The sequence below is a fragment of the Giraffa tippelskirchi genome, chromosome 12, assembly GCF_054371585.1.
Source record: "Giraffa tippelskirchi isolate mGirTip1 chromosome 12, T2T-mGirTip1v1.2.pri, whole genome shotgun sequence".
NCBI classification, from domain to species: Eukaryota; Metazoa; Chordata; class Mammalia; order Artiodactyla; family Giraffidae; genus Giraffa; species Giraffa tippelskirchi.
Window position 1 is genome coordinate 29,912,618 of NC_137286.1, and position 26,924 is coordinate 29,939,541.

Sequence of the window (26,924 nt, forward strand, 5' to 3'; positions counted from 1 at the left end):
CTATCAATCTGAATGGCTTTACTGGCTTGCAATCAAGAGGTCCTAACCCTTTGAGTAAACTACTGTTTCAACCAAAAATGGCAACTGTTGAGACCCTTGTGCCACCAAGTTTGGTTAACGTAAGCCCTATAATCCAAAGAACTCTCTGGGTTGCCATCACCAAACCAACCAACAAATAAGGCAAAAGGGCCCTTAGTATTTGGCTAAATTAGTGGGCCTGCCTACAACCTAATACGGGAGCTCTGACCTCAGCCTCATGGTACCACAGAGCCATTAAAAAAAAAAAAGACCCACCTCAATTTGAGTGGGTACTCATTGAGAAAGGATTCCTCAGTCCCATATGCTAGAAGACACTGCTCAGCCCATGACTTTGAGATCTACCATTGGAAATGACTATCTTCTGTGTCAAAGACAACTTCACCCCAGACACTAAACCTTTCTCCCCAGCCACAGCCACAGGCTGACTCCCCTGAGATGGTGACAAATTTGACACAAGACAGTTACTGTTACTCTTCCTTTGAAGTTAGGAAGATTTTTTTGAGGTTGCGGTCTGCTTTTCTAATGACCGTGTTATACTTCTTGTTCTCGCCAAAATGAACAACCTTATTTCCCCATGTTGTTGTTATTGTTCAGTCTCTCAGTCGTGTCCAACTCTCTGCAGCATGCCAGGCTTTCCTGTCCTTCACCATCTCCCAGAGCTTGATCAAATTCATATCCACTGAATCGGTGATGCCATCCAACCACCTCATCCTGTGATCCCTTTCTCCTCCTGTCCTCAATCTTTCCCAACAATAGGGTCTTTTCTAATGAGTCAGCTCTTCACATCAGGTGGCCAAAGTATTGGAGCATCAGCATCAGTCCTTCCAATGAATACTCAGGACTGATTTCCTTTAGGATGGACTGGTTGGATCTCCTTGCAGTCCAAGGGACTCTCAAGAGTCTTCTGCAACAGCACAGTTCAAAAGCATCAATTCTTCGGGGATCAGCTTTCTTTATGGTCCAACTCTCACATCCACACATGACTACTGGAAAACCCATAGCCCCTACCTACAGGGAAATCTGGTAGAGGTTGGTACTATTAGTCCCATTCTATAAAACAATGGAGATATACTGCTTTCCCCAGGAGGCACCCATCTCATAGTTACCCTAGGAAGAGAATCATTATTCCCCAGAGCTTTCTCCTACTCACCCCACCTTCAGCTTTATTCACCCCAGTCTCCTGCCTGGGTCTCGTCCACAAACAATAATGAACCCCCCTTCAATTATACACAAATACCACTAAACTTTACATATACCTTACTAAACCATTAGTTTATACCTTCTGACAACATGACTACAGGACCTACCAATTTGACTCAAGAAATATATCAAGATTTTGCTGTTAGCAAGGTGGACAGGAAGATAGGTAGGTAGGTAAAGAGATAGACAGACAGATACAGGTATTATACTCTTAACACATTTTCTAACTCTGTATTATTAAAGATCCTAGAAATTTCAGATATTTTCATGGCTAACATCATATAAATGAGAAATCACTTATGGGCCAGCCTATAAGGATTCCTTAAAATTCTACCCATGTTTCTCTTTATTACTCTCATAATGAAATGTTTATTCTGTTTAGGCAACTAATGGCCTACTAAATAAAACTCTTTTACTATTCAGGCTACTCAACTACTATAAATAATCAAGCCTAAAAGTGATGTCGGTGCATCAAGGGGTCAATTATAATATAATTTTTTAAAACATGTTATTTTTCATCCCTGGATAAAGTTATTTGCCTTTCTTGAGAAGCTAATTAAGTCCACAGGCTCGGTCATGGCCCTCCTGGGGCTTTCATGCTCTGGGTCTCTATATACCTATCCTAACTGTCCCAGGGTCAGTTACAGATAACCAGGAACAGTCCTTAAGCCCCAGAGTACACTGAAATGATTCACATTAGCCAATCTTAATTCTGCTTACCCTGCCTTGTCCTTTCCTTCCTGCAGAAACCACAATAAAGGTGCTTGCCCACATTTCTCCCTTTTCTCTCTGGCTCATCATGGCCTAGGTGCTCTCCTTGAGCGGTCCTGCACAGCTCCAGAAATTCCTGAGCCCAGCAGCCAGAAATCCTGAGACCCACCTCCACCCACCAGTATGCTAGCACTAGCCCCAGGGTTCTGAAGCTAGCTGCCTCATGATACAGCCTACCAACCAGCAGCTGGAAGCCTCCACTCAAGGCAGGACCTGACAACCTATTGCACTGAGTCAGTCACACCTACCAGACCACCCACATTAGCCAGCCTGCCACAACAGAAGAGCCACACAGCTCACAGAAGGGCACCCATAAAGTATACAGCTCTGTTAACCAAGGGGGAGTGTGCTGCTAAAAGATATAGGACATCTATACAAAGGCCATCAATACATAGAACATCTATACACAGGACATCTCCTACAAAGGCCATTACTCCCAGGTCAGAAAACATAGAAAGATAGATAGAAATTTCAGATAGAAATAAAAGCAGAAAATTAAGCAAAATGAGGCAACAGAGGAACATGTTTCATACATGGAGACATAAAACCCCAAGAGAAGAACTATGAACTGGAAATAGGCAATCTGCCCAATAAAGAGTTCAAAATAATGATCATAAAGATGATCAAAGAACTCAGGACAAGAATGGATGAACACAGTGGGAAGTTTAACAATCTTCTGGAATATTACTCAGTCATGAAAAATCATGAAAATTTGCCATTGTCAACAACATAAATGAACTTAGAAAGTATTATGCCAGGTGAAATAAGTCAGAAAGAGAAAGGAGAATACTGTATATTATCACTTATATGTGGATGCTAAAAAACAAAATAAGCTAGTAAATATAACAAAAAATAAACAGGCTCATGACTATGGAGAACAAACTAGTGGTTACTAGTGGGACAGAAAAGAGGAAGAATGGCAAAATAGGGCCTGGAGATTAAGAGGTACAAACTCCTATGCATAAAATAAATAAGCTACAAAAATATATTTTACAACACAGGGACCATGGCCATTATTTTGTAACTTTAAATGGAGAATAATCTATCAAAATTTTGAATCACTATGTTGTACACCTATAATGAATATAACACTGTAAATCAACTATATTTCAATTAAAAATTAAAAAGAACATGTGGCAGTGGGGATGATATTGCTTATAAAACATACAATACTCTGTAAATCTAATTAAAATTATATATTGGTATAAAAACTGGCAAATCAATCACTGAAGAGAAATAGACAATAAAAAAGACTCACAAAAGTTATGAAACGTAGCCTGCAATAAAATTGAAGATTTAAAGTAATTCAGAAAAGGAAACATTTTAAATAAATGGCATTGTGGCACCTGAATAGACATAATGAACAAAGATTTATATGGATTTGTTCCCTCACCATCACACTGCAGGATTAATCCAGTTAGAACAGAATTCTAAAATTTACATAGTGACATCTTTCAGGGTCTTTATGAATAAATCCCTAGATTTCTTTAACAACTTCAGAATAGGTAAAACTTTCCTAATTATGACTTAGAATTTATAACCAGTAAAAGAAATAATTGATCAATTTGATTACATAATCTTAAGAGAAAGAAGAAAATACCTCTGTATATGGTAACTACATGAATGTACACAAATACATTCAATATATAAATTCAAAAGAAAAAGGCCCACCTGGGGAAAATATGCATCATATTTTAGACAATGTCTACCATACCTATTCTATGAAGATATTACAAAAAAGTTAAAAAAAAAAAAGAACAAAAACCATATGAAAAATAGCACACACTATATAAACATTTCAGTGAGAAAATGCGAATATACCTTATGGGAATTTTCTAGTTTGTTAATAATAAGAAAAACATACATTTAAATATCAACATATCATTTTTTACCTATCCAAATGGCAAAGAATTCAGAAGCTTAACACCAAATTCTGTGGTTAAAACTGTAGTGAAATAGACACTTGTACACTATTGGTAAGAATAAAAAATGGTGAAATCCTTGTGAGGAAGACTATGAAATTTTCTTGGAAAACTGCATATAGGTTTATCTTCTCACTAAAACAATCTCACTAAAATTATCCCAAACATAATCTGTATAAAATTCAAAAAGACATATGATAAACACTATTCACTGTGATATCACTTGTAAACATAAGATTTCAGAAACAACCCAAAGGTCCATCATCAATGAATTGGTTAAACATAATCTCGTAAGCATCTCCTTTGCCCCTTTTCCGTTTGTTCATCCCTGTTTTCCTTAGGCTTTAATCATAAAGATGAGTTCATTAGGCAAGATTTAACTTAACTCCTGATTTCTGCTTTTCTAAATAAACACAACACCTTACCTAACCTTTTGATTTCTTTCCTGGGTTAAAAGGAATAAAAATGAATTAAGTAGTTAAAGAATGACTCTACCCCTAGCTTTCCCTTAGTAAATCTGCAGGTGGACCCCACAGGCCTAGGCAAACTATGTGGGCAAGAAAATTTCCAATTGCAGGTGGATCACACAGCAAGACAGTGTCCCAAAGAAGATCGAGAGAAGTCAGCAGGCCTGTACGCAAAGGAAAAATGACAAAGAATCTGTCCTCCTGCGTAAATGATTAACTGAAACTATTTCCTCTTTTTCCATTTAAAAATTAATGGCTTCAGCAGAGTATTTGGATATGGTCTCTGGATATAAATCCAGCTGTTTTCAAAGTAGTTTCAGGACTTCTTCTTTACACTCTATGATTGTACAGCAAACTTGAGACATCAGAAACTAGACAGTGTATACAAAGTGTATATAATATGCAATTATGGACTGGGGCATAATTTAAAAAAAAATTAGCTACCTCAATTTACAGATGAAAAACCATGGCTAGGACCTATGTCATGATCACTATCATGTACATAATTGATAGCTGAATAAATATTTGAATTATATTTCACAAATTGAAGTCCAAAGCACTTTTCATTACACAGGCCAGAGATAACTATGTAAGAATTTGTATATTTCTTGTTTAATGCAAAAATGTTAGCAGAGTTATGTAAGTAAAGTCTTAATCTACTTTAGCATAAGATGACTGCATATGAAGAGCTGTCTTTCTAACTAACAATTATTCTTCTCGAGTCATATATTTAGCTCTCATTTACCTCATTTCTTCTTAATGATCTTATCTGCAGACATACTTCTTTTATTAGAAAAGTTCTCTGAAAATATTTATTCATATTGTCTGTGCCAGCAGGAATTAATTCTATATTTCTTATTTTGAAAATTAATCCAATTTTTAGGCTGAACTATTGATAAATTTTGTTTCCCATAATGAGATGCACCCAGAGTTCCAATATTGTGTACCATCAAATAGGGTTTTTATTTATTTATCATTTTCATCAGGTGTAATCTTCATGCTCAATATTTTAGTCATCAAATAAACAGCAAAATTATATTGTACAATGTCATGAAAATGAGGTTAGTCTATGTACAAGTCAAGTAAAAAGACCATCTCTCATCTCACATGAATTTGTGAACTAATAAATAATGTAAGAGGGAAAGACTGGCTAATGAAAATCAATTTCACTATCTAAAGTATATCAATAAGTTGAAAATATATAGAAACTGTAATAATGCAAGTCATTGTAGAAATGAGAGGAAAAAGACTGTAGCAAGGTGCAAAGTAGAATTTTATTATATAAAATATTACCTACATCAAATTTGGTCAAAACATCAAGATCCAAGTAAAACTTCCTAAAACAAGACATGAATCTTTAGGAAGCATTGTTATAAATAAACCTATCAAGAAAGATTTGAGGAGTCTTTAAAGATTGAATACAAACCTTCTTTAATTTTGTGTTTGAGTAGTCTATCTAACTGTAATTTTATGACATATTCTTATTAGAGTGACTCTCAAATGAAAAAAAAAAATGTTGTAATATTCCAATGAAAAATGGATTCCATTATCTAATATTACCAAAATTGCTTAAGAGAAACAAAAACAACTGTATTTTGTCACAAAGCAAAATTGAAGTTTTTTAACATCTAATTGGTATCTGTGACAACAGCTCGCCTCAGAATTAAAAGTAATGCCTCCTTCTTTGCTTTTTTCTTCCCTCTTAGGATTTCTTTGGCTATTCTGAGTCTTTTGTGGTTCCATATAAATTTTAGGTTTGTTTTACCTATTTCTTAAAAAAAATGTCTTTGAAAAGATAGTCTTTTCAATAAATACTGCTGAGATAATTGGATATTCACATGTAAAAGAATAAAACTGAGCCCATATCTTATGCCACTAACAAAATTTAACTCAAATGAATTAAAGATTTAAATTTAAGACTTAAAACCATGAAACTCCTAGAGAAAACATAGTAACAGAGTTCCTTGATGTGGGTCTTGGTAATGAATTTTTAGATATGAAACTTAGAAGTATGAGAAACAAAATAAAAAATAAACAAGGAGTACATCAAACTTAAAAGCACTTACACAGCAAAAGAAACCATCAACAAAGTGAAAAGACAACCTAAAGATCGGAAAAATACTTGAAAATCACATTTCTGAGAAGGGGCTAATTTCAAAATATAGAAAGAACTCATACAACTCAATAGCTATAAACCAAATAAATCAATTTAAAAATGGGCAAAGGACCTGAAGAGCCATTTCTCCAAAGAATGTACATGAAAGGCAAAAAGCTATCTGAAAATATGCTCAACATCACTAGTCTTTAGGAAAATGCAAATTAGAATGACAATGAGCTGTCACCACACTTCTGTTAGACTGGCCATTATCAAAATGACAAGAGATAACAAATACTGGTGTGGATGCAGAGAAAAGGGAACCCTTGTATCTTGTTGGAAGGACTGTAAATTGGTACAACCACTCTGGAAAACAGTATGGAGGATTTTCAAAAAATTAAAAGTGAAACTATTCTATTATTCAGCAATTCCACTTCTGGAAATAAATACAAATGAAATGAAAATACTAATGGGAAAAAAATATCTTTAATGTTGATAACAACTTATTTACAGTAGCCAAGACATGGAAACAACCTAAGTGTCCACTGATGGATGAATGGATAAAAAATTGTGAGATAATATTCCATACACTGATATTATTCAGCCATATAAAGATGATGCTACCATTTGCAACAACATGAATGAACCCTGAAGGCATAAAATGAAATAAATCAGACAGAAAGGTAAACACGTATGAGCTCACTTACATGTGGGGGAAAAAGAATACCCAAATTCATAGAAAAAGAAATCAGATTTGCGGTTACCAGAGATGGAGGATCAGTTCAGTTCAGTTCAGTCACTCAGTCGAGTCTGACTCTTTGCGACCCCATGGACTGCTGCATGCCAGGCCTCCCTGTCCATCACTAACTCCTGGAGGTTATTCAAACGAGATGGAGGATGGGGGAGGGAAAATTGGAGGAAGATTATCAAAAGATATAAATTTTCAGTTATGAGTAAGTGCTGGGAATACAATGTGTAATGTGATAACTATAGCTAACACTGTTGTGTGAATATTAGAATTTTTAAGACAGTAAATCCTATGAGTTCTCATCCCAAGTAGAATTTTTTTCTGTTTTTTCTCTCTTTCTTTATATTGAATCTATATGAGAAGACAGATGTTAGCTGAACCTATTGTGGTAAACATTTCACAATATATGTAAACCAAACCATTGTGCTATATGCCTTAAACTTATACAGTTATATATGCTAAGTAGTTATCAACACAACTGGAAAACCTAAATGCACAAATGGGCAATACTTAACAGAATGTAAAATTAACTAAATTTAGTAGGAGTAAAACTTTCAATGTCAAGGTCAAGGGTAGATTAAATCTAGTTTATGGCAACATCCCTATGTTTGTTCTGCAAAGAGGCTGTTTTGTTTTAAGTCATATTTCTGTGAATTTGGAATGTGTAAACTGTACTGGATACAAAATTTGTTGGCTCCAGTGCCAAATGAAAAATGGGACCTCTTATTGAAATATTATTAAGAATTTCAAGATGGTAACACTAGAGCATTAAACAATTATGGATCTCTTCTGAGTATCAATCTCTGTCTGATTGCACAGGCTGCATACCCATAAAGTTAGCTCAGATTGTAGGATCTTCTATACATTATTTAGCCTTCTTAGATTTAGTTTGGAGACACATGTTTCTGTCTAGAACAGTTGTTGAGATAAATTTATTGCGAAAAATCCATATATAAAACACACTGCATATAAATCACCTGAAAGTGAAAGCTGCCCAGTTGTGTGTGACTCTTTGTGACCCCATGGACTATACAGTCCATGGAGTTCTCCAGGACAGAATCCTGGAGTGGGTAGCCTTTCCCTTCTCCAGCAGATCTTCTCGACTGAGGAATCAAATCAGAGTCTCCTGCATGGCAGGCAGATTCTTTACCAACTGAGCTATGAGGGAAGCCCAATAAATCATCTAGTTGACTTTCAATTTAATCAGTAGTTGTTGCTTAATATTATTAATTGAAATATAATTTATAATTACATAGACTACTATACTATATTAAATACTATAAATGTTAGTTGCTCAGCCATGTCCAACTCTTTGCAATCCCCATGGACTGTAGCCACCAGGCTCCTCTGCCCATGAACTTCTCCAGTCCAGGCAAGAATACTGGAGTGGGTAGCCATTTCATTCTCCAGGGGATCTTCCCATCCCAAGGATTGAACCCTGGTCTCCTGCATTGCAGACAGATTCTTTACCATTCTAGCCACCAAGGAAGATCTACAAATATATACATTTAAACAAAAGTACATTTATTGGCTCTGTTAGTAAAACTTCAGGTTTAAAATACGAAGGTAGCTTTTCAAAATTGCAGACACTCATTTCCAAAGGAAAAAAAGGTAAATTATCAACAATTATTTTCACCATATTACCTGAAATAGTTCTTTTTTCCTGTCTGCCCTTTTGGCAGTCTCAAAATCAGGTGTTATTCTGCCTTTAAAGAGTAAGTTTTTCAGTGAATTATGATGTTATCGACAAATGCATAAATCTAAAATATACAGATATTCAACAAAAAGAAAAAAACAAAACAAAACAAAAACCAAAGGACTTGAGCAGCTATCTCTCCAAAGAAAAACATACGAAGGGCCAATAAGCACACAAAAAGATGCTCACTGCTATTAGTTATTACAGAAATGCAAGTCAAAACTACGAGTTACCACTTCACATTTACTTGGATAGCTATAACCAGAAAAATGGAAAATAACAAGCATTGTGAGGATGGGGGTAAATTTAAATACTTGTACACTGTGGGAAAGAACAGCAGTTCCTCAAACATATTAACCATAAAATTACTACAGCCTCAGTACCTGATTCTTAATGCACTAAATGAATTGAAAACAAGTACTCAATGAAACACTTGTCTAAGAATGTTCATAAGAGTAGCATCCATAATGTCCAAAGAAGAATATAGCTCAAATGTACATCAACCAATGAATAGATCAATAAAGTGGGAGACACACACACACAGGAATACTATTCAGCCATGAAAATTGGGATAGAGTACTGACATAGGCTACAATGTGAATGAACCTGGAAAACATCATGCTATGTCAAAGAAGTCAGACACAATGGTCACATATGTTAATATGTTATGATCGTATTTACATGAAATATCCAGTGTATAGATAAATCCAGAGAGATAGAAAACAGATTGGTGGTTTCCAGAGGTTTGAGGGGAAAGAGAAACCAGGGAGGGATTGTTTAATGAGTATGGGATTTTCTCTGGGGGGGATAAAAATATTTTGGAACTTGACAGAGGTTATAGTTGCACAACAATGTGAATACCTGAAATGCTACTGAGGTGTACACTTTAAAATGGCTCATCTTACATTAAGTGAATTTAAAACAAAACACATACAGAACAATAGATTTTATAAAAATGAATACATCTGTATAACCAACATGGATGAAAGAACAGAATATTACAGAACAAAAAAGTGTTCCCTTCTGTCCCATTAGATTTACCATCCCCAACCCTCCTCCCCACCTCACACTTCCTTCCCTGGCAAACACAAAGTTTTACAACTATCCTGGCCTCTACCATTGTAAATTAGTTTTCAGTTCAGTTCAGTCACTCAGTCATGTCCGACTCCGCAACGCCATGAATCGCAGCACGCCAGGCCTCCCTGTCCATCACCAACTCCCAGAGTCCACCCAAACTCATGTCCATTGAGTCGGTGATGCCATACAGCCATCTCATCCTCTGTCATCCCCTTCTCCTCCTGCCTTCAATCTTTCCCAGCATCAGGGTCTTTTCAATGAGTCAGCTCTTCGCATCAGGTGGCCAAAGTATTGGAGTTTCAGCTTCAACATCAGTCCTTCCAATGAACACACAGGACTGATCTCCTTTAGGATGGACTGGTTGGATCTTCTTGCAGTGCAAGGGACTCTCAAGAGTCTTCTCCAACACCACAGTTCAAAAGCATCAATTCTTCAGTGCTCAGCTTTCTTCACAGTCCAACTCTCACATCCATACATGACTACAGGAAAAACCATAGCCTTGACTAGACTAAAAAATTAGTTTTGCCTATCTACAATTTCAGAAGAAAGAATATTTTGTCTATATTCAATTTCTTTTGGCAAATATATTTTTATGAGTATCCTTCTCGTCTCTTTGGTTATACTTTTGTTTTCATTTTCATTGTTAGGCCACAATACATTATATGAATATATCATCATTTATACATTTCACTTCTGATAAGCTGTTTTCAGTTTGAAGCTATCGCAAAATATATTTCGTTAACTAACATTTATATACACAAATTCTTTTTAGTAAATATAATATTCATTTTTCTTTGGTGCATACCTAGGAGTGGAATTCTTGAGGCCCAGTATACGCATGTGTGAATGTATGTATGTATGTGTATACACACCCATGTATGTGCGTGTGTGTGTGTGTATATATATATACACACACACACATTTATACAGCACATGTGCTCAATCGTGTCTGACTCTTGCAGCCCCATGGACTGCAGCCCACCAACCAGGCTCCTCTGTCCATGGAATTTCCAGGCAAGAATACTGGAGTGGGTTGCCACTTCCTACTCCAAGGGATCTTCCCAACCCAGGGATCAAATCCACATCTCTTGCATTGACAGGTGGATTCTTTATCACTTGCACTGTCTGGGAAGCCCCAAACAGTTTTCCAGTGTGATTATGTTGATTTACATTTCCACTAGCAATGTAGAAGAATTCAAGATGTTCCAGATGATCATTAGTTCCTGCTATCTTTTAAAAAATAATTCAGCCATGCTGGCAGAAATGTAGGTTATCTAAGTGTGGTTTGAACTGCATTCTTTGAAATCTCATGAAATATGGCACCCTTTCATATGCTCCTTGGCCAACTGGATATTTTTTATTTTGTAAGGGTCCCATACTATTTTTCTCACTCATTTTTACATTAATTTCCCTCATTGATTAAGGTTGTTGTTCAGTTGCTCAGTTGTGTCTGACTCTTTGAAACCTCATGGACTTTAGCAGGCCAGGCTTTGCTGTCTTTCACTATCTCCTAGAGTATGCTCAAATTTATGTCCATTGAGTCAGTGATGGCATGCAACCATCTCATCCTCTGTCACCCCCTTCTCCTTCTACCCTCAGTCTTTAACAGATCTGGGGTCTTTTCCGATGAGTCAGCTCTTCGCATCAGGTGGCCAGTGTATTGGAGCTTCAGCTTCAGCATCAATCCTTTCAATGAGTGTTCAGGGTTGCTTTCCTTTAGGATTGACTGGTTTGATCTTTTACTGTTCAAGGGACTCTCAGGAGTCTTCTCCAGCACCACCATTCAAAAGCATCAATTCTTCAGCACTTAGCCTTCTTAATGGTTCAACTCTCACATCCGTACACAACTACTAGAAAAACCATAGCTTTGACTAGACAGACCTTTGTTGGCAAAGTGATGTCTAATTAAGTAGTTCGTATATATTCTGCATTTGAATTATTTCTTAGGGTGAGGCTTACATTCTCATACTATTGATGGTATCCTTCTATAAACAAAACTTCTTAATTATAATGTTACCCAATTTATCAATTATTTCATTGTAGTTAAATATTTTGTGTCTTTTTAAAAGATCTTTACTCCAGAGCTGTAAATATATTATCTTCCCTTATTTTTTATATTAGGTCTACAATATATATTGAAATTGATTTTTGTGCATGGCATGAGGCAGAGGTAAAGATATAATTTTCCAAATAAATGAATATCCAATTAATTCAGCTTTTTTCATTTATGAAAAAACATTTTATCACTATACTGCAGTGTTGTATTTATAATTCTAATTATACATATGTGTGGACTCTATACTCTTCCATCAGTGAATTTATGTATCCTTACACAAATATAATCATTGGGCTTGTTTGATGGGTATTTGGAGGCAGGGCCTTTTAGAGTTAATTAGCTTTAGATGACATCATCTGGGTGGAGCCCCAGTGATGCAATATCCTTATGCTGAATTTCCTAGAACACTGAGAAAATATCTGGTTATGCCTTGTCCTGTGGGAGAGGGGAATGAAGGAGAGCAGCAAGAAGGGAAATCTCAATGAGTCCTTTTGTTTGCCTGATATAATGTAAATCCTTAGGATGCTATTCACATTAGTTTCTAATATGGTACCATGCTACTTTTTCATTAATATTTCTCACTCTATACCACCTAAGACTTAAAATTTTTGAGCAGCGTTATGCTATCTATTTTCCTACATTATGCATGAATTTTCATACCTATATGCTTCTGCTGACACTATTACTATGGTCTCACATATACTTTTTAAAACTTCTGAATCGAAAAAATTGTTTCCCTGCAACATCAAAGGCATGGTTCATGAAAAGAAACTGACAAGCTGTACTTCACTAAAATTAAAAATTTCTGCTCTGAAAGAGACACTGTCAAGAAGATGAAAATATAAGCCACAGACTGGAAGAAAATATTTTCAAACGACATATCTGATAAAGGACTGTCATCCAAAACATACAAAAACACTTTAAGTTTACAATAAGAAAAAAACAACCTGATTAAAAAATAGGCAAATTATATGAATAGTCTCTTTATCCAAGAAGATATATAAACAGAAAATAGATGTGTAAAACTATGCTGTACATCATGTCATCAGGGAAACTGTCAAAACTTGGAAGCAACCAAGATGTCATTCAGAAGATGAATGGATAAATAAACTGTGGTACTCCCAGACAATGGAATATTATTCAGTGCTTAAAAAAAGAGAGCTATAAAACCATGAAAAAACATAGAGGAGACTTAAATGCATATTTAAACTGAAATAAGCCAATCTGAAAAGGTTACATTCTGTATTATTCCAATTATATGACATTCTGGTAAAGGCAAAGATATGGGGACAGTTAAAAGATCAGAGGTTAGAATGAAGGTGGGCTTCTCTTGTGACTCAGGTGATAAAAAATATCCTGCAACACAGGAGACCCAGGTTCGATACCTGGGTTGGGAAGATCCTCTGGAAAAGGGAATGGCAACCCACTCCAGTATTCTTGCATGGAGAATACCATGGACAGATGAGCAGGGTGGGTTACAGTCCATGGCATCACAAAAAGTCGGACACAACTGAGCAACTAACATACACTCATATAGATGGAAGGCAGGGATGAATTGATAGAGCACATATTTTTAGAATAGTGAAAATATTATTTATGATAAAATAATGTTGGACACTTATCACTGTACATTTATTAAAACCCACAGAATGTATAACACTAATGATTTGTCAATGTAGTTCATCACTTGTAACAGGTGCACCACTCTGGTGGGAGATGTTGATAGAGTTTATCCCTGGATGGGGGCAGAGAATTAAATGTATCAACTTTACTTCTTTACTGTATATCTGAGGACATGAAATAACTTTCTGGACATTCTTTTGTTTTATTTCAAGTAATTACAAAGTCCAGTTTCAGAAAAAAGTAGAAATTGCTTTCTCAGAGGAACTATAGTTTTATTGTTGTGTAACTAATTTCCTTTAAAATTTCATAATTATGTATGCAAGTAATTTTATATTCAGGAGAATGTGAAGAAAGTTGAGGTTTGGATCCTTTTTTCCACATCCAGCTGTGAAGTTTTTTACCTATTATGCCTTCCAGTACGATTTTTAAAAATTGTGGCTGTGACTTACAGGTTTTGCTTTGGGAAATGATGCAAGTGCTTGAACTGTGAGTAGCAGTTTTATCACAGAATTTTTAGGAGAGCACAGCACAGCACAGGAGCAGAGAGAACGCTGAATCTTGCTCTCTCCAGAAAACACTTTCTAAGAAATTAATAAAAGAGACAAAAATTTAAACCATGTAAATTCTATTGTAATACCTTGGCCTATGGGTGACCAGGATATTTCAAATAGCAATAGCAGAAATAATATCTGATTGAATATCAGTGGCATGTAACTATAACAGCTGTGACCTTATAGACACCTCAATTGTTTTAAACATAAACAGTGATAATAATTTTGCTGTAGTTTATGATCCATGCATATGACTTTGCCTAAGAACAAAAAGCCAGTAAAAAAGGTCTCCAAGGGACATCATAGAATCCAATTTATGAAAGAAAAAATAAATAGCATCTTGTGCCATGTATGAAATTTCTATCCAGGTAATGTATACTGCCACTGACAACTATAGGTCCTAGGAACTTTTAAGTTAAAAATTCAAACAAATTACCTAAACCAAAAAAAAATTATACTCTTTTATTTCAACATAGATTTATATGCTGAATATGCAAGCTTGAATGGAGAGGTACTGTCTTAATTTGTCTGTAGTCACTGATCATATTGGATTAAATATTATTGTGAGGTTAAAAAATCTGCAAAAACTGTCAATTGTTTACATATATGATATTATTCTTATCAAAACACTGAATTTCAAAGTTACTAGCTAAAAGCACTTTAATATTTGATTATGGCTTATATTTAGTGCAGATATATTTAACAAAAACATTTACAATACAGAAAAGAGAAAATGTTTGTAACACAACCAAAACTAGGTAGATTTTTTTAATAACAATATTTTAGGACCTAAATTTTGCCAGACATTTAATAATGTTCTGGGTAATTATAGTTAACTAATTGTTTTGATACTATTAAATTGTTTGATTATGGAAAGCATCCCAGTTGTAAGACAACTATATTCATATTATGAACAATATCAATACACCATCCAAGATTTAACAGATAAATTTTTAAAATTCAAACACATCTCTGGTATAAACAGCTGAAAAAATTGGAAATATATTCAAAGGAGACCTAGTTTAGTCAACAATTTAAAGTATGCTTTACTGGAAACACTGTGGAGAAGTATTTACTGTTTTATGAAAAAATTTTTTTTTAATTTATAAGTTAAACTTGCTCTAAAGTCTAGAATTTATGTATATTTTGAGTCAAACTTGAATATACCTGTATATGTGCGTGTGTGTGTGTATATGTATATATATATATATATATGTATGTATATGCACCCTAGCACTGATCTATGCCTATATGTTTTTATAACTGTATCTGCATCAGTATCTATATAAGGAACTCCCAAAACTCAATGCTTAAAAAAAATTAAAAATTAGCAAATAATTTGAAGAGGCGTTTCTCCAAATAACACATACAACTGCCAACAGGTATATGAAAAAATACTTAAAATCACTAATCATCAGTGAAATTTAAGTCAAAACAAAAAATGGTTTTGCTAGGATGGTTATTATCAAAAAGACACAAGATACCAAGAGTATGTGGATAAAGAAAAGCCCTTGTACGATGCTGCTAGAAATGAAAAATGGTACAGCCACTATAGAAATTGGTATGGACTTTACTCAAAAAATTCAAAATAGAATAATCATATGATCAATCGATTCTGTTTCTGGGTATGTATGTAGAGAATTGATATCTGGATCCTGCAGATATATGCATTCCCATGTCCACTGCAGTATTATTCAAAACAGCCAAGACACAGAAATAACCTAAATATCCACTGAGAAATGAATGGATAAACACACACATACACACAGAGGATGACTTTTTAACCTTAAAAAAAGGAGATATTTCCATATGCAACAGCACTGATGAACTTGGAGTACATTATCTTAAGTGAAATAAGCCAGTCATAAAGGAACAAATGGTACATGATCCCACTACATGAGGTTTATTTAAACAGTCAAACTCACAGACACATAGTGTGGAATGGTGGTTGCTAAAGAGTGAAGAGAGATGATTGCTCTTGAAAAGGTATAAAATTTCAGTTACACAAGATGAATAAATTCTAGAGATCTGCTATACAACATTAGGCCTAAAGTTAATGATATTGTATTGAGGACTTAGGTAGAGCTCAAGTTCAGTGGTCTTACCACAGTAATTTTAAAATACTCTTAAGTTATGGTAAGTATTATCTTACTACTGACAAACAAAATAGTATTATGTGGGAAAATAAATAAGAAAAAAATGCTACTGAAGATAAAAACACATGGGTGATATACTTGTGACTTTTAATGTATTTAATCATCAATTTGAATTACATAAGCAAAGTTGAAATAAACATAAACAATAAACATAACAATAAACATAACATAAACAATATTTGAAAAATTTAACACACTCCTCTGAGAAATCAGTAAAGTGAATGAGAAAAAAATTAAATAAGTAGAGGAACTGAATAAATCACATATCAATAGGCTTAATCTAATAGACAAATAATGAATACTGTACTCCACTTGCATGGATTACTCATTTTTTAAGTAAAAACCTGTGCAGTATTAGTAATAGTGATCACATACAAATTCATAAAGATGTTAACAAATTTCAAAGAACAGCTTGTGTAACATTATATTCTCTAAATGCAATAAAGACAATTAGAAAATAATACTGAAGTAGTAATCAAAATATAAGCCTTTCAGTTAAATTTGAAGATAGACTCTACTAAATAATTCATTTGCAAATGAGAGAATCTTATACTGTTTGTAAATAAGATTTACAAAAATTGCAGATCTAAACATGTATAATAGTGATATATGGAACTGAAGTTTTCCAGGTAACAGTACTGAGTAGTATAAACAAAGGAAGGTAATTTTCAAATAATCATTCAAGAATATGGACTCATGGGGGCTATGCTATTTTTCGCATGTGCTGAAGGTTTTTACTGATTAGCCCTGGATGTGGCACAAAAGCCTCTGCTCACACTCTACTGGCTAGAAATAGTCACAGGGCCACCCTTGGAAGAAAAAAGACTATGAAAGCAGTTTGTGGCTGGCTGCCCGCTCCAGTGTGAACTCTTTACCAAGGGGAAAAATGGGACCTGTTTTTCACTTGGTAAACTAGGCATCTCTCTTCAGAATACACTGGAAAACCTAGAACATAAACATTCCTGAGATGCAACACTATTTGTTTCCTGTGAAAAATAAGATCTTGCACTGACAACTCCATTAGAAAACAAAGATTTAACTGAATATATTAGACATTAAACTCAGTAATCTAAGAGAAGAGCAATGGAATAAACCTAAAGAATGTGGAGGAGAGGATTTAATATAACTAAAAGCAAAATTAATGACAGAAAACACACAGTTAAAAATAGATGCTTTGAGTTTCCAGTTCTAGGATAAAAAAAACATATCATTAATTTCCTCTGTTCCATGTTTCTAAATTCAACAAAATACCTAAGAAAAAATTCAGAAGGCAATCATAAAAAAACTCTGCAAAGTAGACAGACAGAAAGTAGACTGACTAGAGTCTACAGGACTAAAAGGACACCTGTGAGTTTCCTGGGTTTTAGTTTTATATTCCATACTGCTAAATAGGTTGTCAGGGAGCCCTCCAACCTTGAACAGAAAGATTGACAAAAAAAAAAAAAGAACAATGATGACAATAACAGCAAAAACAAAATATAAAAAACAAGAAAAGCCTGATCTCTCTGACCAAAGTTACCTGGAAAGAGGATGAATAGCATAAACTTGGCATTCAAACCCATATCTAATGATATCCTAGGCCAGCTTTTCTGTGGCATCATCACCAGTGAGGCCTTGACAGCCCGAACCAGCTCCTCCTACACCTCCCCACAGTGGCACCTTAACTACTCACTGACAGAACTTCAGTGCATCTTGTGAGGGCCACCAGAACCTACAGACCAGACCTAAACAGGGCACTTGCTTGCCAAAACAAGATTTAAAGAGTATCAAGAACCTCCTAATATAACATCCAACATGTCCAAGATACAGTTGAAAATTGCTCATCAAACCAAGAATCAGGAAAAACAACTTAAATAAGAAATGAAAATTGACACATCATCACTGAGATAAATCAGATTTTGGAATTCTCTATCAAATATTTTAGAGCAGTCATCAGAAACTTAGTTCAAAATAGGTACTTTGACCTTTGTAAGACCAATACATCTATAAAAGAGTAGATTTTATTTATAAACACAAATATCCTTCACAAACACATTATGCTAAATGAAATTAATCAGGCAGAGAAAGACAAATGCTATATAATCTCTGATATACATGGAACCTTTTAAAAAATGGAGATAGAAAGAACAGACCAGTGGTTGCAAGAGGTGAGGGTGAACACAGAGAAATATTTGAAGTTCTTCTTTATTTTAAATAAAAAATTTAAATGAGTATATAGCATCATCTATTATTTGTGTAATCATCAAATTATTTAATGAAAGTAAGGTATTTATACTTGACCTTTTATGTGTGTAAAGTCAAGAGTATATAAAGAAAAACAACTGTACAGAAATATACCAAATCATGACCATATTTGGATTGTAACTGAGAGGAAGGGATAATGGATTTTATTTTACTCTTTATTAATTCTGTATTTTGACATTTCAACTATATATATAAAGCTTGAGGAGGTTACTTAACAAAAGCAAGGTAAAAAGAGAATACCACAACCTACCTAGCTAACTGACTTGAGCCAACAGCTCATGAGAAATAGAAAGATAGATATTTCCGTAACTCGTTCCACGTAATAAGCTCTCTACTCAGTGGTAGATCTCATGGTGGGACTGTGGGATCAGTATTGTTCAGTGATTATATAAACTCACCATTACTTGATTCAAAGTGCAATACATTATTTATTCCCTTAATTTTCAAATGTCTCATTTTAAATTGAATACTGATGATAATAAACTCATAGGGTTATGGCGGGGATTTATAAGTTAATACATCAAAAACTTTCAGACATTTGCCTGCCAGGTTTTACATGCTCAGTAATACTATTAGTCTCTCCATTTTATAGATAAGGAAATTGAAGTTAGAGAAGTTAAAAGCAATTACTAAAGGCCATACATTTACTGGACAGTTCAAATAGGGACTGAATCTAGACAGTCTTAACTTCAAAGCCTATGATTTTTACCATTATATTTGACAGTTCTTACCTCATTCAATCTTTTGCCAAAATAAGTTGCAAATAATGATCTTTAAAAATGAAAGACAGGCTATAAACTCAGAGAGGAGATGATTGGTAATATTCCATTACACAAAGAACAGTGTATCAACACAGTCATTTGTAAAAAGGAAAAATTATATAAAATTGTATGTGTTTGAATGAAGATCTGTGTCTTAATTAGCATTTGATGCAAATTATGCAAGTAGGGTAATCATGATGAGATATATTTTAACTAAAGAACAAATATAAACTAAGGGAGCTTTATATATCAGAAATTATTTTATAGTAAGCACATTAAATATTGTAACTACTTAATAATTAAAAGCAATATTGACTCCTTATAACAGTTGTGGAAGTATTTGTAATAAACTTAGAATTATAAATATATCAAGAAATTGACAAGAGACATTTGTCAAATGGAGTACAGTTTCCTGATACAAGAAGACAGCCCACATGGTTGCTCTTTCTCATTAGCCATTGTTCTAGCTCTAGGATTAATAAATACTTTCTATTATTTTATTTATGGATAATACCTGCTACTTCAATAGGCTTGATTTTAATATAACACTATAATAAACATTTAATTTCTTAAATATAACTTCACCTTTTAAAATAACTTTTTAAAATTTCCTGTGTTAATCATCCATTGTCATAAAACAAAATAAATGTATCTGTTTTACAAATAAATGATGTACTTAAATATTTTGATGTTCATATTATGTTTTCTGGTGGATTTTGAAGTCTTCTCACCCTGAGAGAGCTGTTATACTTCTCTAGGAGAATATGCTTGTCTCAATCTTGATTTCAATTTCAACTTCCTATGAAGTATTTTTTCCTGGCATAAAAAAATAGTTTATTTTGGTAATTCTCCTGTAGATTAACTTAAACAATGCAGAAAAACAGCAGGAGAGTATATTAAGAAAAGTTCTGGCATGACATGCATATGTATGTGTGTGTTTAGCCAGCTTTTGTATGAAATGGTAACTACAAAAAGAGCCTTCATATATAGATGGAACATAAAAGTTAAGTGCATTGTATTGTGTAAGGAGCAACCATGTTGTGCCTATCAGAAGGCATGTTAATAAACTTTTACTATTTTTGCTTTCTTAAAGAATAATCTTATTTATCATAACATAGACTTTCCTTAATTTCATATCCTTTCTTATCCATCTCAGATTCCTTTGACCATCAATATCATGCTTCCAAACTGTTACCTTTTGTTTTCATTTAGAATATAACTGATAAAAACCCAATAGTATAGCAACATAAGTGTATTAATCTACTGATTAGGTACCAATAGTGAATGAACTACTGGAAAAGTTACACAATTACAGTCAAACTGGTGCCATTCTAAATCTGTGATCATACGTGTAGGACTCTCTTTTCATCTTATGGATTGTTTAGCCATAGTGCTTACAATGAAAAATATCTGGTAAATAAAAGGTATATGAAATTATTTGCTAAATCAATGATGAAACCAACACATGAACAAATCCATCCCTTATCTGCATCTTCTTAACAAAATCAATAAAAGGAGAAAATTTTCAAAGTCCATTCTCTTCCCAGTCTTTCAAGCAGCTTGGTCTATATTCACTTTAATTAATCCCACATGCCATCGACAGACAGATCTCTCCAGCACATACCTCTGAGTTGCAATCCTATAAATCTAGTACATGATATTTTCACTTGCCTATATTAAAAATACTTCTACTAATTTAATGTTAGAACTATAGCCCTCTCCCTGCAACCTCTCAGTTTTTTCTAGTCTAGTTCTTTTCTAGGGTTTCTTATTTCAGTGAACGTATGCCTATTCAACCGAAGAAACTCAGAGTCACTCTTGAAAACTTCCTATCTCTCCTCTTTCACTTATATTTCTATCACTAATTCCTGCCTGTTTTAACCACCTAAAGTTTTCTAAATTCAAATTCTTCATTCTATCTCTATAGCCTTCACACCGGTCTAAGCTACCTTTTATTAAAAAGTGTATTTAAGTTTAATTTACAGAATGTGGGGTCACCAATTCAATAAGATAAAATTCTCCATCATTCTAAAAAGATCTTTCATGGACCTTAGTGTTCAATTTCCCCACCCCACCCCCTAGGCAACAATCTAATTTCTATCACTATGAGGTTTCTTTTTGTTTGTTTGTTTTAGAATTTCACATGACTAGAATGATAGAGCTTTTACTTTTTTAACTTTTTTTTTTACAGAAAAATGTTTTAGAAATTCTTCCATGTAACATGTATCAGTGGTGTGTTCTTATATTGACAGTTATCATCCTTTATATAAATATATGTAGTTTATTAATCCAATCAAGATTTTAAATAATCCAAAAGCCTAACAAACTTATTTGTTATAAATAGAGATGTTATGAATATCTGTGTATAGATTGTTTTATAGACGAGATTTAATTTCTTTTTGGTAAATATGCAGGTGTAGAATTGCTATTTTATACATTAAGTGTGAAAGTGTTAGTTGCTCAGTCATGTCTGACTCTATGACCCCATGGACATGCAGCCTGCCAGGCTCCTCCGTCCAGGGGATTCTCCAGGCAGGAAAACTGGAGACGGTGGCCACTCCTTTTTCTAGGGGATCTTCTTAACCCAGGGATCAAACCCAGGTCTCCTGCATTGTAGGCAGACTCTTTACCATCTGAACCATCAGGGAAGCCATTTTATATGTTAAGCTTATGTTTAATTTCATAAGAAACTAGCAACCTGATTTCAGTTTTGGCTCATGAAGAAATGCCTACCAAGAGAGTGAATGTCCTGCTCTAAGCAACTAAAAAACAAGAGGAGAAGAAAAAGTGAGACAATGGTTTCAGACATTGGACAATAGGCAGTACAGGACTGTGATTCCTGAGAGAAAAGAGTGCAAATGAGATGAGCCCGACAGTTATGCCATCTTCCTGCTACTGGAATGGTCTCCAGGTCTCAGTATCGGAAAAGAACTCCAATTCTTTGACTTTTACTGAGTTCAGGAGGCAAAGTTCAGAATTTAGGGAAACTGAGGTGACTAGTTTCTGAGGTGACGCTGATCTGAGGTGATGCTGGATCATCGAAAAAGCAAGAGAGTTCCAGAAAAACATCTATTTCTGCTTTATTGACTATGCCAAAGCCTTTGACTGTGTGGATCACAATAAACTGTGGAAAATTCTGAAAGAGATGGGAATACCAGACCATCTGACCTGTCTCTTGAGAAACCTGTATGCAGGTCAGGAAGCAACAGTTAGAACTGGACATGGAAAAACAGACTGGTTCCAAATAGGAAAAGGAGTCCGTCAAGGCTGTATATTGTCACCCTGCTTATTTAACTTCTATGCAGAGTACATCATGAGAAACGCTGGGCTGAAAGAAACACAAGCTGGAATCAAGATTGCCAGGAGAAATATCAATAACCTCAGATATGTGGATGACACCACCCTTATGGCAGAAAGTGAAGAAGAACTAAAGAGCCTCTTGATGAAGGTGAAAGAGGAGAGTGAAAAAGTCGGCTTAAAGCTCAACGTTCAGAAAACTAAGATCATGGCATCTGGTCCCATCACTTCATGGGAAATAGATGGGGAAATAGTGGAAACAGTGTCAGACTTTATTTTTTTGGGCTACAAAATCACTGCTGATGGTGATTGCAGCCATGAAATTAAAAGACGCTTACTCCTTGGAAGGAAGGTTATGGCCAACCTAGATAGCATATTTAAAAGCAGAGACATTACTTTGCCAACAAAAGTCCGTCTAGTCAAGGCTATGGTTTTTCCAGTGGTCATGTATGGATGTGAGAGTTGGACGGTGAAGAAAGCTGAGCGCCGAAGAATTGATGCTTTTGAACTGTGGTGTTGGAGAAGACTCTTGCGAGTCCCTTGGACTGCAAGGAGATCCAATCAATCCATCCTAAAAGAGATCAATCGTGGGTGTTCATTGGAAGGTCTGATGTTGAAGCTGAAACTTCAATACTTTGGGCACCTCATGCGAAGGGTTGACTCATTGGAGAAGACCCTAATGCTGGGTAGGATTGGGGGCGGGAGGAGAAGGGGACGACAGAGGATGAGATGGTTGGATGGCATCACCGACTCGATGGACATGGGTTTGGGTGGACTCTGGGAGTTGGTGATGGACAGAGAGGCCTGGCGTGCTGCGATTCATGGGGTCGCAAAGAGTTGGACACGACTGAGTGACTGAACTGAACTGAACTGAGGTGACTAGAATTTGTAGCACACAGCCGCACTTGGGTGGGGCAGGGTTACTAAGAAATGAAGAAGAATCTCCTCGAGACTTTAGTTGCATTCAATTTGTATATAAGTGGAGTAAAACTCCACAAGGCTAAGGATAGAACTAAAGAAAAATAAGTCAAACAATTCCCAGAGCCCATATTAACCACCTTGGAAAGACCTTTTATTCATTCAGGATAATGAGTAGTGCCCTCAAAAGAGTCTTGACTGAGAATGAAGGCTTCTCTGTAACAACCCTAGAAATGCTAGAAAACAAACTCTAAATGGACCAATCTATTTGGTGAAAATGTAACTGAATCCCAGAACAAAATCTTTTGCTTTTCAAAATAGTACAGTTGATTAATAATGAATGAAGGAAGAATATTGAAACAATTCCGTATTTTTCTCTTCCATAAGAAACAAGATACAATATATAAATTAAGCCAATGAGAAATTATACAAATCAAATGGATCCCCTAGAAGTCAGAATGAGTAACTACCCTTGTGATATCACAGGATATTAAAAGCACACACACACATACATGTGAGATTGCAATTATTTAGCAAAGAAGACACTAAGAACCTCAAATGGGGGAGTTATACACCACTCTCCTACATCAAATGAGCTCCTGTGTTTGTGTGTGTGTGTGCTCAGTCGCTCAGTCACATCTGACTCATTGGGACCCATGGGCAGTAGCCTGACAGATTCCTCTATGCATGGAATTTTCAAGGCAAGAATACTGGAGGGGGTTGCATTTCCTACTCCAGACAATCTTCCTGACTCAGGAATCAAACCCTTGTCTCTGATGTCTCTTGCATTGGCAGGCAGATTCTTTACCACTGAGCCACCTGGAAAGCTCCAAAGAAGCTCTTACTTCCTGCCCAATTAACTGACATTGAGGAAAATGAGTTATTTGAAGAATTTCAGCAGCTGTGATCATAAATTGTTACACTGACTGAAATCTATCAGTGCTAGTCATAATTTTAAGGATAATTTAACCACAATGCATAGCTTGTAAAAATTCTACTGATAGACTTATTGTGACTTGGCAAGATGGGTCAAGAACTTTCCAAAAATATGTGTGACAAAGGAAGTATAAAGTCAAACCAACTCAAGAATCTTAAATATAAATTATAAAAAGATACATTAATTAATAGCATAACTAAGAAAATTTTGTGAAATTTAGATTTTTTTCCCTAAAGTTTGCCTCTTGATTTATTTTTATGAAGATAATGTACTATAGTTCACATTAGAAATGTGGAGAACTTGAATTTGCAAAGAGAATTAAAAGAAAAAGTTTTGAAGATTAATAAAACAAATTCAAAGGCTTGCAACTTCTTTTCTCCACAGGTATTAAAATTATTCTATTTCTAATTAAGTATTTCACTTATGCAACAAAGTATATAATATGAAAATGACAATGTATATATCGTGCTCACATTTAATTTTAATCAAAATTTAATTTGATTTGAAAATTACATTTCCTCCAGTTCAGAATACAGACTTCCTGTTTTCTAAACTTAATATGCCAGTCAGATAACTTGTTCTAAAGGACACACAAGTACTTGTTTTCTTCTACTTTTTTAGTTTAAAACTTTTAATTCACTTTCTGTATAGTACTCCACAACTCTGAAGGAGCAGAAAATTTAAAGTTATTTCTCCTTAGAGAGAACATTAAGCACAGGTTTCTGACTTCACCGATAGCAAGTTCCTAACTAAACCAGTATTTTAATTCACCATTAAGAGAGTGCACTGCTCCATAGGAAGGTATGCTGAATCAGTTCTCTAAACTATTAACATTTAGCTGTTTCTGCTGTGCATTTGTAACCCATTCTTGGCAGCAATTCCAAGATAAAAGTTCTAAATAAGTCCTTGAAAAAGTCATTTGATGAAGTTTATGGAAAAATCTCTCCCCAACTACCAAATCAGAACCAGGTAGCATAGTTAGAGCTTCACTGGTCAAAAGCTAAGTGTGGATGATAAATGTATGCATGTGTCCCTGTGCAAATGTGTTTCTCTGGGTGTACATAGCTCGATGGAACAGAAAAGGAAAGAGGATCTCCAGGAACCATACGATTTAGTATTATTCAGTGTCTACTGTATGTGAGGCACTGTGAAATGCTCCATATTTATTATATAATTTGATTTTTCTACAACACTTAGGAATTATTATTATTAATTTACAGATAAGAGAACTGAGTTAAAGTTAATTAAATAATGCCCAATGTCACCAACATCATGGAGTAAGAGAATTTAATGCAGGTAATCTAACTTTGGAGTCCATTTGCTTAGCTCTTTTTTTTACTGCATTTCAAAACTAAAGATGAATATTTTTAATTAATAGTTTCTCAGCACTATTTTCTCTCACTTCTCCTACTTAGTGGAAAGAAAAATAAAAACACCTGTGTACACAATTTTGAATACTATTGAAACTTAAAAATACTACTATTTATGAGACTAACAAATATTTTATTATAATATTATGGAAATAATAAATATTCAGATAACAAATGTAGAGGCAGAAAAGTTCTGTATCTGTGTCTTTATCTATATCATCAATATCTATATCTGTATCTATATCATGTCAAGGGATGTCTAGCTAGAACACAACTCGAGACTATGTAATAGCTCATTTTAATAAAATAGCAAGAATGATACTTACAAAACTAAAAGTACATCTGCACTTAGCCCAGAGAAGCTCTGCATCAAAATTAGTAGCTTTACTCCAAAGAAAACATTCCTCATTTGTGCAAATTGAAACAACTTGGGGAGATGGAAAGGTCAATAGTTATTTAACTCAGTGGTTTACATTTGTTGGGGAAACAAAAGGACCATCGTGATTATCTGGGTCGTGAAGATCTTTTTTGTACAGTTCTTCCGTGTATTCTTGCCACCTCTTCTTAATATCTTCTGCTTCTGTTAGGTCCATACCATTTCTGTCCTTTATTGAACTCATCTTTGCATGAAATGTTCCCTTGGTATATAATCATGATGGTGTGATCACTCACCTAGAGCCAGACATCCTGGAATGTGAAGTCAAGTGGGCCTAAGGAAGCATCACTATGAACAAAGCTAGTGGAGGTGATGGAATTCCAGTTGAGCTATTTCAAATCCTAAAAGATGATGCTGTGAAAGTGCTGCAGTCAATATGCCAGCAAATTTGGAAAACTCAGCAGTGGCCACAGGACTGGAAAAAATCAGTTTTCATTCCAATCCCAAAGAGAGGCAATGCCAAAGAATGCCCAAACTACTGTACAATTGCACCTATGATGAAAAGGATATCTTTTTTTGGTGTTAGTTTCTGAAGGTCTTGTAGGTCATGACAGAACCAT

At 34.8% G+C, this 26,924-nt stretch overlaps 1 long non-coding RNA gene across 1 annotated transcript in view; it reads right to left on the reverse strand.

The window, feature by feature from the left end:
• Window positions 1-26,924, reverse strand: part of LOC145530459 (uncharacterized) — a 141,974-nt gene that overhangs the window by 64,855 nt on the left and 50,195 nt on the right. Inside the window, exon 3 of the long non-coding RNA XR_014071804.1 lies at window positions 7,259-7,364. This is a non-coding gene — a long non-coding RNA (uncharacterized LOC145530459). The remainder of the gene's footprint in view (window positions 1-7,258; window positions 7,365-26,924) is intronic.